The following is a 14845-nucleotide window of genomic DNA, read 5'->3' as shown; positions in this document are numbered from 1 at the left end:
CCCTGGTACCCACAGTACAGAGGGAATTAGCTATATGGAGATTCACTATTTAAAATGGCCTTTGGCATTAGTTTTCTTGGCTTCGTGTTGGTTCTTTGGAATTACTTCAAAGTTGGGAGGGGAAAGGGTGGGGCATTTTCCACTTCGATTTGTGAATCCCCACTCATTCCTCACCCTGCCCATACTGTGTTGGGGGGATAGGCATTATGGGAATAAAATTAATGTAGTTGTGCATTTGATAATCATAACGGCCAATTCAAACCACGAGAAACCAATTAGTTGTAGCAAGGTATCTCTCAGCTTGTTTAGTCCTGTATACCCTTAAATGCACCTATCAATGTAATGTCCGAATGCCACAAGTATGGGCTGAGGATATGAACCTTATCCACAATGATATCACAACATAAAAATGGTGGCAATAGTTGGGAACTTGCAATTGTACAGTGGGGTATTGGGAGATGTGGTGATAATGCATGCACTGCAGCAAGTGGGAAGGTGAGGCATATACATCTACTTACAAGACAAATTTGGATAGTTTAATTTGTATCCACATCACAACTTTGGTTTGGTTTTGCTTAGTCACATCACTTGATCATACATGCTACCTTATCTAATGGTTCCATGTCGTAAAATCCACAAGTGAAATTCCTTTTGGCTACTACAGTTGAAAACATAGTGAAGACCCCACTAACATGGCTATTTTGTCAATTATGATGTCATTATGGATAGAGGTTTACCGATATGGGTTTTTGCCATTTTCCGATATCCGATACTGATGTCACCTAAAGAAATTAAACCAATAACTGATGGTCGATCTGATATTTGCAAGGCACAGTTTTCAACAAATGTAGCCAGCCGTAGATAATACTATACCTATCTATGATCTACTGTAGCTCTTTTATGCTAAATGCAATCTATGGTCTATGTTTGTGGTGTCGCTTCCATTGTGCAACCCAGAAGCACCACAAATATGTGACTGGGCCTGCGAAAACAGGGCATGTGGGCACAAACTACACCACGTTACTCTACAGGTCATATCTCAGTGCTTGAACAGCATATTTGTATTTAGTTACTTGCACCAGTTAAATTCTTACTAGATGCTCAAAATTGCATTGCCATAGCATACTGGTACAAAAAGTTACGAGTGATGAAAGTTTTAAAAAGTAGGCAAAAATCATGTGCCCACATGCCCTATTTTCGCAGGCCCGGTCACATATTTTATGCATGCTCCCATCAAGGCTTAAACGGATTACTTTGCATTACTTCACATTTTAATGGCTGGTAGAGAAGACAGATTCTGCCTTCCTTAGTTCTCCTGTGGCTTTTTCATCATCTCTAAAGTATTGGCTTTTACTATTTCATTTTAAACAATGGATAAGCACTTCAGCAAGGAAAAAATCGCCTGTGTTTGTATGGCTTCTAGCTTTGTTCAGCACAGCCTCAATAAACAAGGAGTAGTGACACTAAAAGTGCCATTGATTAAGTAAGAAACCGATGTAATCCCACTGTGTGAATATTGCTAGCAATATCGATTCTTGTAGCACCTTTACCAATTACCGATATGGGCTAAAATTCCCATATTGGTGGCCAATCTGATTATCGGTACACCTCTAATTGTGGATATGGTCCATTAAGGGAAGGTGGAGGTTGTATTGTTAAAATTTAAGGGTGCCCAAGAGCAATACCAATGCAAGATTTGAAACATTCTTTGGATGCCAGCCACTATACTTGTATTACTAAAGCCCGGCTCAAAGTCAGAATATAGATCACATATACATGCAACTGTGTATATCCCCTCCTAGCCATGAACCTCAAGTTTTGCTACATGGAGGTTTATATTGTCGATATGTCTCAGTACATGTAGGCATGAAATTGTAATTTTATGTCAATATCACAATTACATAATAAAAATGTCCTGCTTAAAGCTTGTCGTATTCCATTTTAACGTCTGTCTGGAAAAAATCACATAATTGGTATAATCATCATCTTTAAAGTAAATTGTCCACTGATCAATGTCTTTATTGTAGGCAACCAGTTCTCCTGTAAACCACTCTCAGTCATATTTTGCCTTTACTTTTCCTCCTATCTTGGGTTTATTGCTAGGACTGGCACCCTTCTTTTTTTTGCCTGCTTTAAGTCATCTTCATCATTCAAAAAGTGTTGCTGCTTGTCTGGAGGACCATAGATAGCTGCAGTATCTCTTGGCTTCTCTTGCTTTGTAATTGTTTCTTTTTAGCATCCTCTGATCTACCAATAGCATATAACATTAATCATTAAGCCATTAACTAATATATATTAACAGTATTGTAATGTTGCACACACAGAACAGTCAGTAGGGGTCCACAGGTGCTGGCAATCTCCCTTGTTTCCTGACCTTTCTCCATGAATCCAAAGCTTCTTAATATTTTTTTTCTACCTGTTTTGTTATAACAGAATTTAATAACTTGTTTATCAGCACATGTTACATACAAGACTCTAAGTACAGTGATAATTGTGTTGCAAATAAGTTAACAAATGTAATTGTATTTCTTGTACTTGTATGGTGTGCTTAGATAAGAATCAGTGTGCTGGTAATCCTGTGCATAGCTCATTTGGCATAGCTAACACAGACATTATTGTCCGAATGTGTGTTCCTCCTATCAATTTGTAAAAGTTTGTTAGCCGTATCATTATCATTACAGCTATGTCCCCATTACACAGCATTTAAACAACACTTAGTAGAAAAGCCCTTCTGTATTCAATCCAGTCATTATGGAAAAATGGACAATTCACTGGGAAACCATAAATGCCACTGCGTGGCCAGAGCTACAGAATCAACACCTTGCACTGTAAGAAATTGGACAAAAAGGAGGACAAATGAAAGCATGTGAATGGCATGATGTGTGTGTGCATTGTATATACTACAGTATGCCAAAAGGCAACGGTCAGCATCTAACAGTGAGCTTGTATCCTTAGCCGTTCTGACTGAAGGCAGTCTGTCATTACAAAATTCTGTTTTTAAAAATTCTGTATCAATCTATCCGAAACATTTATTGGCTGTTCTGAAGATACTGTTAGGTTTGTTACTATCATAAACAACGAAAGTTTAGCGTGGCTTAAGCAAATTTGACAAATAAAGGAAATTTTCCAAATTTTATTTGCCTATTAGTTATTTTTATACTGTTCAGTACTGGCCATATACAGTATGTTTGCCAAACGTTTTCTGCTTTGCATGCTGATTTGCCAAAATTAAGTCACCATCATTTATGGTACCTAACTAGTGCTGCCCATAGTTGCTACGTACCTACAATATTTTGCTAGATCTAGAGTATATTAACACTTGCAAATATTTTACTGACCCTGTTGATAGTGCATTAATAAGCATAGAGGCTATTCTTCCAGCCAACTTAACCAGTCTATTTATTTAATTCTTCATATGTTACCACTAATATTTATCAACAGACTTCAGTATTATCAAACACACTAGTATAAATTTTGGTTAGGGTCTGCTCAGTTATTCACTTCAACCCATGCTCGCCTTGAGCTCAGAAAAAGTTACCTTCATACGGACAGTGAAAGTCATCATTTTGCTAAACAGGCAATACTAAAGTTATAGTTAGGGTTGGCACAGATTAACATATTGCTATATATTGACAAATCCATGAAGTCAGTAGCTACCATGGTGGCACAGTGGTTCCATTCTGAGATCAAACACTGAGATCCAATCCCGAATGTTTTTCCCTTCATTTATAATTATAGCATTTATAATTATAGGAGCTAGCCTGACAAAGTTGGCATCTAGGACCAGACGTGGGAATTGAAAGCAAAGATTTTTCATATTTCCAGTAGATTGGATAATGATTGTGTTCTTCATATCCAGTACAGCATCAATGATGGACTTCTGATACGGATAAAAGGAGAGAAACGAAAAAGATTCAACTAAAGTTAAAACTTTACTGGCCTTGGCACCATCCAAAGAATCATTACTGTGATGGGAGCTCTGAGAACTAACAGTGTTGGTGCTGGGCAGTCAGGTGCTGGGACTCTCTTCTACAGGCACCTATGCACACAACACAGTATTATTTAACTTTGTATGAAGATTCATGAGGTATAAGACACACCAGTGAATGTCCAGTTCTTTTGGGGTTACGTTGTAATAATTCTGAGCAACTGCTGCAAAGAGGCCTTCCTTCAGGACTGCAGTCATAGCATAGAAAATCTGCAGCCTCATTACAGCACACTTCACAATCCATGTGGTTGAACCGCCAAAGTCACGTGATTAAAATCAAGTGGTAAAGGGCCGCTAAAATCACGTGATACTGGCTAAGGCAGCGAGTGATCATAGAGCCGGGGTGTGCGCGATGGTACCACAATTGATTTGAAAAGCAAAAGCTTATGTAGCAGCCCAGTAATAAGCTAATAAATACGGTACTGTAGTAGTGAATTCATGGGACGGATTGCGTGACAGTGGGAGGCAGACACGTCACAACTACAGATAACTAAGATCACGTGACGCGATGACTTAAAATTCTCCCGTAAAGATGACGGAGATGATTACTTAAAGTTTCCCCGTAATGAAGACGGAACACATAACTTAAAGTTACTCCGTAAGTATGATGGCGCTGGTTACTTAAAAATTTCCCGTAAAGGATATGGTAATTTTTGCGTTTTAAGTAAATTTCTGCAAGACCCACCAGACTGAAACCAGTGGCGGATCTAGGAATTTTAAAAGGGGGTTTCTGAAAATTGCTATAGCTAAATAAGGCATCTGGTGACAATTATCCAGAAAATTTTGAAATTTTAGAAGCTCTGAGGTGGATCTTAGGCTATTTTTAGTTATCAATTACAATAAATTCAATACTTTAAACTGTAAAGAGTTACTAAATACTATAGCTAACTATAGGGAAAATATGGTGACTACAAGCTACAAGCTGTAGCTTTGTGCTCTATTAGAGTAGTTACTTGACTGCTCTATTAGAGTATCTCGATCGTTTTTAATGCAGTGGGAGACGAAAAGTGAAGTGTTGCTGAGGGTTTAATAGCTAGCTATAAATGGTGTTAGTTAAGTGGAACTGCATGCATGCATGCTACTGGTATATAGTTGTTTGCTATGACAAATTGTCAATACAACAATGTTTATGCATTGAGAATGTCACTAAGCTAAATTTAAAAGGGGGTTTCTGTCGAAATCCCAGAAACCCATCTGGATCCGCCACTGGAAACTAACAATATTACAGACAGCTAGCTAGCCCGTGTCGGGGAACGCTAGTTATAGACTGCATCCGGTGCAAATATATACGCACCGTTATTAACTGAGTTATCGATATATATATAGCTGCCAGTTTGTAGTATCGATATTGCACGAAAAACTTAGTAACTATGCTTTTCGTAAGTAACCATGCTGTTCATAAATAACCATGCTTTTCGTTAATAACCATGCTTTTGTAAATAACCATGCTTTTGTAAATAACCATGCTTTTCGTAAATAACCATGCTTTTGTAAATAACCATGCTTTTCGTAAATAACCATGCTTTTGTAAATAACCATGCTTTTCGTAAATAACCATGCTTTTGTAAATAACCATGATTTTGTAAATAACCATGCTTTTGTAAATAACCATGATTTTGTAAATAACCATGCTTTTGTAAATAACCATGATTTTGTAAATAACCATGCTTTTTGTAAATAACCATGCATGTTCTACAGTTATTTGTAAATAACCATGAAAAACACAATGTCTAAAAAAAGTGGAGTTTTGACACAAATGGCACCCCATATATATGTACCATACGCGTACGGTACAAAATACGCATATGGTATAGAACAGAGCCCTAGTGTAAGCACCAATGGATGAACGCGCACCTCGAATGCACTGAATAGCCGAGCGGAGCAGAGAAAAACCAAGACATTTTCAAGATTAAAATGTAGATCTGATTATTTTTTAATAGGATTCTCAATGACTGGAATGGCTTACCTGACTATGTTGTAAATGCTAATTCAATTAATTGTTTTAAATCATTGTTAGATTCTCACTTAGCTAATTCTAGATTTATTTTTGTATAGCCATCTTATGATTGTACAAATTTTGTGTTGACCCGGTACACAGGCAGTGCCTTTACCGGTAATTAATAATACTAATACTAAGACAACACCGAAGCCAACCCAGGACTACAGAGTATTCATCACCCCACTTAGCCGATAGAAGGGAAGCCAGACGCTTGTAGAAAACTGTGGCTTCGTGAGTCAACCCCCTGTTGCCGACATGACGATAGGTGTAAAAGAAGCATGCTCAACCTCACGAATTCTCTGACCATAAGCTCGACGCTTGATATTCTCATGCTTCTTAAAGGTAGAAGAAAGCGATGAAGAACTGTTAGATGGGGCAAGTGGATTAAAAACGCGAACATCAATAAAACATCTCTCAGAACGACACCATTCATGGCAATGTCCAAGCAAGCCCCTTCTTGAGTATTTGAGGTGGAAAGATGGAACTCATCAGGATTGTGGACAGGCTGCAGTTCTGGTTCAGTACACACCTGGGAGCACACCTCTGTCAAAAGGGTAGCAGTGAGGTCCCTTATCTCATTGTGGCGAAGGGAAGGTAGTCCCCCCTTCGGACAAGAGAGCACATGATCCACAGAGAATGAAGCCCCACAAGCACAAAGAGTTGGAGTACGGAGGGGAGGCCAACCGTAACGCAAAACCAGGGCATCCTGAAAGGCGGACTTATGTAGAGCAAAACCATGCTCATTCAAGAGGAGAGTACGTTGTAAGCCAATTCGAAGCCCCCTTCACCATAGATAATATACCTACTGACACAGTAGGTATATTATCTATGCCTTCACAGATGCTAGCTCCCCTGCACGTTGCAGTGTGGGTTGCAACTGCTGACGCAATTCAGAAGAAGTCTTAGAGTAAGTGTCTAACTTTGCTTTGCGCACAGAAGATTTTCTAGACTGTTGGAAAGAAATAGCCTCAATAAAGCTCTTAGAATGGTCATGAATGCACAAACAAAGAGGCTCAGCAATATGACGGGAAGCAGCCAACTCATTGTCACTTGTGATAGCTAGTTGGAATAAAAATACCCAGGCCTCCCCAACGAGCAGGAAGAGCAAACAATTGTCATAAATTATCACAAGGCGGTGGACAGCCTGATAAGGTAGGAATAAACAGTTGGCGAAAGTTTCGTTGAGATTGAAACATGTTTTCGAGAATGGCTAGTTTGAAATTTGAATTTAGTTGCCCCCACGTAATTTGCTGTCTGTAAGAACAACTGCGGTCACTGGGTATTGATCTATGTAGTTAATCAGTGCATATAGCCACAAAGAAGTGTGCTGCCATAGATTGTAGTCTATAATCTCAGGGGGGGGGGGTCTTTGGGGTCTCGAGACCCCCCCTTCAGGTTGAACCTCGAACAGGAAATCTAAGACAGAAAGTGCACGGAGGAAAGCAACAGATCGTGAAAGATTGATATACCCTAATACAGCGGTTCTAAGAGACCTTGCGCGACAACAAGACGTCACTTGCGGTATTATTGTTTGAACTTCAAAAATGAATTGATTTGATTGGACGAAAATCTTGTGCACGTGATTTTCACTTTTGTTGTCGCGCAAGGTCTCTTACAGTAGAACCGCTGTAGAGCAGGGGTTATTGCAAAAAGCGGCCTTGTGGCCTTTGGCCTAGTGGCTTTATGGCCTTAGATCTTGGTGATAACGAGAACATTAGTAGAGCGTGATACAGCTACTATGCATTATTGTTGCCTTGCGTAGGCTTGTGTTAGACTCCATGCCAGCATAGAACCATAACGCATAAGAGAGATCGATACTCTCTAATGCACCTATCAATATGTTAGGCCCCTACCCCCCAGTACAGGCCGGGGCCATGTGGGGACAAGGTGGGGATTTGACACCCTGCAAGAGCAATAACCCCACTACTGGGGCCTTAGAGAGTATCGATCTCCCTTATGGTTCTATGCTGGCATGGAGTCTAACACAAGCCTATGTGAGGCAACAATAATGCATATAGTAGCTCTACTAATGTTCTCGTGATCACCAAGATCTAAGGCCACAAGGCCATAAAGCCATAGGGCCATAGGCCACAAGGCCGCTTTATGCAATAACCCGTAGAGCAGTCCTACGGGTTCGAAGACGATCAGATACCGTCCTAGTCCTAACCATAAACTATGCCAACTAGGGATCAGCGCATGTTATTGAATGACTCCGTTGGCACCTCATACACCAGGTTGTCCCAAGTTAACATGTCACAGGGTGCGTTTTGCTTACATAGGGGGAGAGTAGGACAGGCGGTGTTGGCAACAATTTTTTTTTGTTGATACCAACACATTCTGGGCATGTTCCTGGTGCGGCCTGTTTGATATAGTATCACGTGATGATAGCTCACGTGATATGGACTGTTTATTTAAAGTTCAGCAAATGGCGGAAGACACACGCTTACTGTGCGTAGAAGAGCTGGCAGCTGCAAGGGAGCAATGGCGTTTGTGATCACTGATATTGTTGTAAAGGTACGTCTGATTTGTATAAAGAGTGTTTTACTGCCGGTACTTTTCTTTTGTGGTAATACACCTGACTCCGCCTTTGGTCAATATGGGCACGTGATATCACTGGGCTGTTCTTGGGACCTCACCCAGAAGACACAGAATGCCGGTCCCCGCACTCGACAGTATGAATTACAAAGTGACACAGGAGTTAGCTACTTCAGTAGTTCTTCAACTTGTTCAGGAAGACCAACTTCACTTGCCGGCACTTGCACAAGGTTCACTTTTGGAGCCACTTCTGCGAGGGTGCCGGACGGAAAGCAAGAAGTGTGATCGAAAATCTGGTGCGATGAACAAGTGATCCATCATTCGCCATGACTATACTGTGTGCCAGGAAGTTGTGTATGTAGTAAGCTATAAGTCTACAATAGCATAGTATAGCAATAAGCTGCACAAACAGCAGTGTAGGTTTCCAGCTAGTTATAGCTAGATACATACATTGTGCTTGTTGAAGTTTGCCTAAGGGCACATTTTATGTATGAATGCTACGTACAGCGTAGGCCGGATGTACTGAGTTAAATAATTGTGTGGGGGTTACCCTCCACCCAGCTCAGAGACCCCCTTCTTGAAAAATCCTGAATCTATGGTGCTGAATACCATCGTTCGTTTTGAAATTAGTCGCCCCCACGTAATTTGTCCTCTAAGCGCGGCTTAAAGCTGTCTTGTGGTGTAGTTTGATTCCAGAAGATCTAGTAGAACCAGCTTCAATACTGGTTCTACTAGATCTTCTGGAATCAAACTACACAAGACAGCCCATACCAATGCAGCTATGAACTATTTTTTCCGCCTACCTAGACTATGGAACTCTTTCCCAATAATTGATCATACACAATCACTAACTGTAATAAAACAGAAATTGAAGAAATTTTTATGGAATCATTTCCTAGCTAACTTTGACAATTCACCCTGTTGTTTCCATTACCTTTGTCGTTCCAAGAATCCTGCATATAACAATTTTAACCACTTGTAACTAAGTATGTAGATGTTAGTGTATAGTTATTTTTTAATGTATGTTAGGCTATCAGTGTAGGTCACTGGTAGACCCTCAGAATTATTATTCTGTAAAGCATTATTATTATTAAAGGATGACACAGAGCACAACTGTGGTTACCAGTTGTCAGAAGCTGTGAGTAATTAGCACATGTAACTAGCCTAAAAGGAAGTGTGCAAAACCACCTAATAATTTACAATTGTCACCATGCATTTTATAGCACCCACACACAAAATTACACATACAGAGGACACATGAATACCAAACACTTTTCACAACAATAATGTAAGAATTGTACAATAATGACTGTAATATAACTGCTATGAAAATGTTTTCCAGTGGCCTGCCAAGGTAGCAAGTCTCGCATGACGGCATGTATATTCATCCAAACACAATGGGAGTAACGAGTAAGTATGATGACAACAAGTTGGTATGACTCCATTTGTAGAATCCAGATGAGTGGGTGTGGTTCCAGTATGTCTAAACAGTTAACAAACATTCCTGTTATAAATACGTGCTAGAGTTGTAATATAATAGTATAGTATTTAAATACAACAATACATAGTCTCCATTGCATCACTATCAAATGACACTAAGTGGAGGATATTGTTGCATCTCTAGTATGTACACTCCATCAGTACAACCTGTCTTAATGGCCACCAGTATAGAAAGACAACCTCTCTTGAAAAGCCAATTCCAAATTGAGAATTTATACACTGCTACCTGCTTATTGAGTGAAGGTGGCAATAAACAAGTTCCACCGCAATTTATACACGTGATCTGATCCTGTATAATTTTGTGACCGAATTTTGGAAAATCACCCATATGGGCACGCATGAAATAATTAGAATTTTCATGTTTAGTGGGTTACTATTGTTAGCAGAGGAGAGTTATAAAAATATTTCTAGAATTTTCTAGTAATTTAAGGTATTGAGAATGGCTTAAAACCACCAACAGGTAGATTTGCACTATAAAGCTTGTTATTTGGTCATTATTTTAAGTGTCAAATGTGCCCATATGGGTGATTTTCCAAAATTCAGTCACATATTTCGTTGGCCAGGACAAAATGTGACTCAAATGTCCTGGATGATCCATACTCAACCCACTTATGACCCAGTGGCACAATGGAACAAAGTATTTATAGAGAATACAATTATATTTATTTCTAAGATGTGTGGATGTGTGCACACATTACAACATGTACATACAAGACATGCTACGTACTGCTTTAGCATTTCAAGTCATCACATTATGCACAGACCAGTTAACAATGCTTCATAGTGCCCATCAGTAAACCTGAAGAAAAATTACGAAAAATAAAAGTTCACATAAGTACAATGAAACCTCATTAATATGGCCAGCTGTGGGATCAAAAAATTTGGCCTGAATAACAAGGTGGCCTTATTAATGAGGTCATAAAGTACTGCTTAGCTATATTTGGGACCTACTAGAGGTGACCAATATAACGAGGTGATCTTATTAAAGAGGTGGTCGCTATGTGAGGTTTCACTGTACATACAGTTCACAATATTAATGGTTAACAATATACACTGAAACCTGCAGGTCACTTCTTGTGGAAGATTGCTCTGTACACAAAATGACACATTCAGAGATTGTATTTAGATGGATGATAGAGTAACGCATTGTGACTTCAATACTCATGTGTCACTGCTAGGCAGCAACCATATACACAGCACTGCCGATGCATGCACAACACCGCACTTGCTCACACACACAACTTTGCTCAAGATTTTACAAAATTGATAATTAAGGGGCGTGGCAACTAGCTGTTTTGCTCGCAAGACTGTGTGGCAGCTGTTTCCCTTCTGTACAAGTGGCCACCAAGACAAGTCCACTGTGGATGAAAGCCAGGCATTAGATATTTGGTATTTCATGTGTTGAAGGCATTCCAGGGCTTCTGGTAGTCTCAAATCTCACCACAGTTTAACTCACGATCAGGCAGTGTTGTGGTCACCACTAAACCACTGGAATGCTGTGTTATGTTCATCTTACGCTTGGCTACTATATTGTAGAACTGAAATGGATACTCTGAAAAATATATATCCTATGGATAATGACTTCATCACTTTCTTCATCAGGAGCTTATAAGGACCAATAGTGAAAATTTTTACACTTTGGGTTGACAGCCAACTGCCTACGTCTGAAGCAGTGCCTTTGGTGCTCTCACAGATTGGCTGCCCCCTTGCTGCCAGCACTCAGTCTCATACGCTGTCACACACTAAATCCATCTCTATAGCATGCTTCTTACCTTTTTTAAGGCCGCAAAATAAGCCAGGTCAGAAAATTTTGTCCCTACGGCCTGAATATTTATTTATTTTTTATTTATTTATTGATTAGCAAACACCCGACAGGGTTTTTACGCTAATGTACACGGTACGTACACATAAGTGCCTAGTTTAAGTTACAATAGCATAAGTGCCTATAGTTTTTAAGTTACAATAATTAGTACTAAGTTACAATAAGTGCTAAGTTACAATAGGTGTTAGGTTACAATTAGTGCTAAATTACAGTAAGTGGTAAGTTACAATAAGTGCTAGAATTACAATGAGTACTAAATTACAGTGAGTGCTAAGTTACAATAAATACAATAAGTGCTAAGTTACAGTTATAAAGTAGGAGTAGTTGATTGTTTAAATGTTTCAAGATCAATGGTAGATAGATTTGGGATACATAGATCATTCCAATGGGGAATAGTTCTGGGTAGGAATGAATAGAGATACGTGTTTACTGAAGATTGTATATGATTAAATTTCTGATCATGATGGGCTCTGGTAGCAGTTTGATCTAATGATGGCAGACAGCGATTTGGGACCAGTAATAAATGATTAACTATCTTGTACAATAGGATGAGGCGTGCTTGCTTTCTGCATTCTTGTAAAGATGGCCAATTTAGTTCATTTAACATGTCTGTGATACTGTCACGGTGGTGTCTGTTCCAAGGCTTATTTAAAACGAAACGAGCAGCTCGATGTTGAATCATTTCAAGTTTAGAAATGTCATTTTGGTGGTGTGGGTCCCAGATGGCACAACAATATTCGATAGATGGTAGCAGAAATTGTTTGTAGGCATATTCTTTGAAGTGTTTATGACAGGAATGTAAATTTCGCTTTAGGAAACCAAGTAATCGATTTGCTTTGTTGCATATGTAGTCAATGTGAATAATGACCAGTTTTCACTGTACTATTAGTGATTAGTGATCATGGAGGAATATTTATGAAGATACTAAGATATACAAACGCTACCTCTAAATTTAGCAGTAAATTTTTTACCCTGGTCCAATGTCTAAATCGTGAGAGACTCTACTGTGACAAATACATGTTTTATCATGATGTGCTAATCGCCTTTTTACAATTAAGTTTTACAACACAAATATATGTATAGTTAAACTCACCAATTGTGACTAAATCCTCGACTAAATCCCTTCAACACGAACAGACAAGCAATGAGACAACAGCCTCGCAATTTAGGTGCGCTTATTTAGTAGTAATATAAATTTTAAATGCGTTTATTTACAACAGGACGCGCCCCTCTATTGTCTCTGTACGTACATGCTATTCTCATTTCATTTCACAAGATATCTTATTGATATGGGCAGGGGCGTGGTTTCTTCGCTTGAATTAGTCAATGCTTGAAGTAGATCGAGATACTCTAATAGAACAGTCACATTTCTACAAGTGCTATATTTTTATATTGTAAAGTCTGTAAGTAGTTAGTAATTTAAACTATACAATCCGATGCTAGGCAGAAGTTGTAACTATGCTAAATATTGATTGCTGTGTTACAGCTGTTTTGTGACTGCTCTAATAGAGTATCTTGATCGTTTTAATGCAGTACAAGATGAAAGGCAGTGTTACTAAGGGTTTACTAGTTAAAATGGGTGTTAGTTGACTGCAGTTGCATACCACTAACAGGGCCGCCCAGAGAAATTAGGGGGCCCAGGGCAAAGAGTTAAAGAGGGGCCCAGGGTACCACTCTGAATGAATCACAACTTCAACCTAACTGTAAGTAGACCAAAAAAAAAAAAAAGGTCATTACATGCTGACAATGACAATAGCTTCCCATCACCAATCATATCTCCTTAATTAACTTGCTACACTGCTCCTCTGAAGAATATTGTGACTGCTCTATTAGAGTATATCGATCTTTTAAACAGGTATTCAAGGGGCCCCTTTCAGGCTGGGGCCGGGGGCAAAATGCCCCAGTTATCCCCCCCCCCCATCATGTGGGCAGCCCTGGCCACTAAAATTACAGTTATATTTTAATATTCTGTCACTGTAATCTGGGGTTTCTGTCAAAACCATGGAAACTCACCTACTGTTATCAACAGTGTATGCTTATTCTAAAAAAAAGTGTTGAAATCCCATCCAAAAACAGCTTATAGCTGTAAAAAAAGTGCGCATCCAAGTAAAGCAGAGTTAACTGCAACAAAAAGTAATGATATCATAATGCAGCCATGTGCGAGGTGTGCAAGTTGTAAAATTAATATTAGCTAATCAGATAATACAATGTTATTGTTAAAGTGTTAATGAGAACTATGTGATGCTGCTAGTTTTTAAGTGTGTGAGCATCTTCACAAATGCCACACAAATTTAATTCTCAATAAAGCAATGTGTATAGATTCTCTGATAGCAATAAATAGTTTGAGTTTGGCTGCCTTTCCTGTATACGGCAATGCTACAAACAAAGGAAAGGTGGCCAAACTCAAACTATTTATTGCTATCAGAGAATCTATACACATTGCTTTATTGAGAATTAAATTTGTGTGGCATTTATGAAGATGCTCACACTTAAAAACTAGCAGCATCACATAGTTCTCATTAACACTTTAACAATAACATTGTATTATCTGATTAGCTAATATTAATTTTACAACTTGCACACCTCGCACATGGCCGCATTATGATATCATTACTTTTTGTCGCAGTTACCTCTGCTTTACTTGGACGCGCACTTTTTTTTTACAGCTATAAGCTGTTTTTGGATGGGATATAATTTGTACATTTACTGATAAAATCAGAATTAGTTGAAGTGTTTAAAATCTGCTTCATCTTTTTCTTCTTCCTGTGGTAAAGAAAAAAAAAGGCTAAAAAGCCCCAAAGCAGGCCACAGGCCAGCTTTGGGGTATACAAATACAAAAAGAAGTGATATCTAATCCAAAACAGCCAAGCTGTAAAAAAGTGCAGCCCTCAAAAAGGCTATGGTGAAAAAAGTGAAATCCAAGATGGCAGCCAAGAAAATTAATGGCTGTGATGGCAGGTTAATGGTAAAAATTTTAATAATGACAATTCAGGTGAATTTG

General features: G+C 38.9%; 1 protein-coding gene and 1 long non-coding RNA gene across 2 annotated transcripts in view; one reads left to right on the top strand and one right to left on the bottom strand.

The window, feature by feature from the left end:
• LOC136238643 (uncharacterized) overlaps window positions 1-14845 on the top strand; it is a 277251-nt gene that overhangs the window by 115200 nt on the left and 147206 nt on the right. The gene's annotated exons all lie outside the window — the stretch shown is intronic.
• On the bottom strand, window positions 9761-13963 carry LOC136239459 (uncharacterized). The gene is made up of 2 exons (XR_010693473.1): window positions 10750-13963; window positions 9761-10005 (listed from the first exon to the last, which is right to left on the bottom strand). It is a non-coding gene; the product is annotated as an uncharacterized lncRNA (long non-coding RNA).

The sequence above is a fragment of the Dysidea avara genome, chromosome 11 (assembly GCF_963678975.1).
Source record: "Dysidea avara chromosome 11, odDysAvar1.4, whole genome shotgun sequence".
NCBI classification, from domain to species: Eukaryota; Metazoa; Porifera; class Demospongiae; order Dictyoceratida; family Dysideidae; genus Dysidea; species Dysidea avara.
The sequence above is the reverse complement of the archived record's forward strand: the minus strand, read 5'-3'. Positions and strand labels throughout refer to the sequence as shown.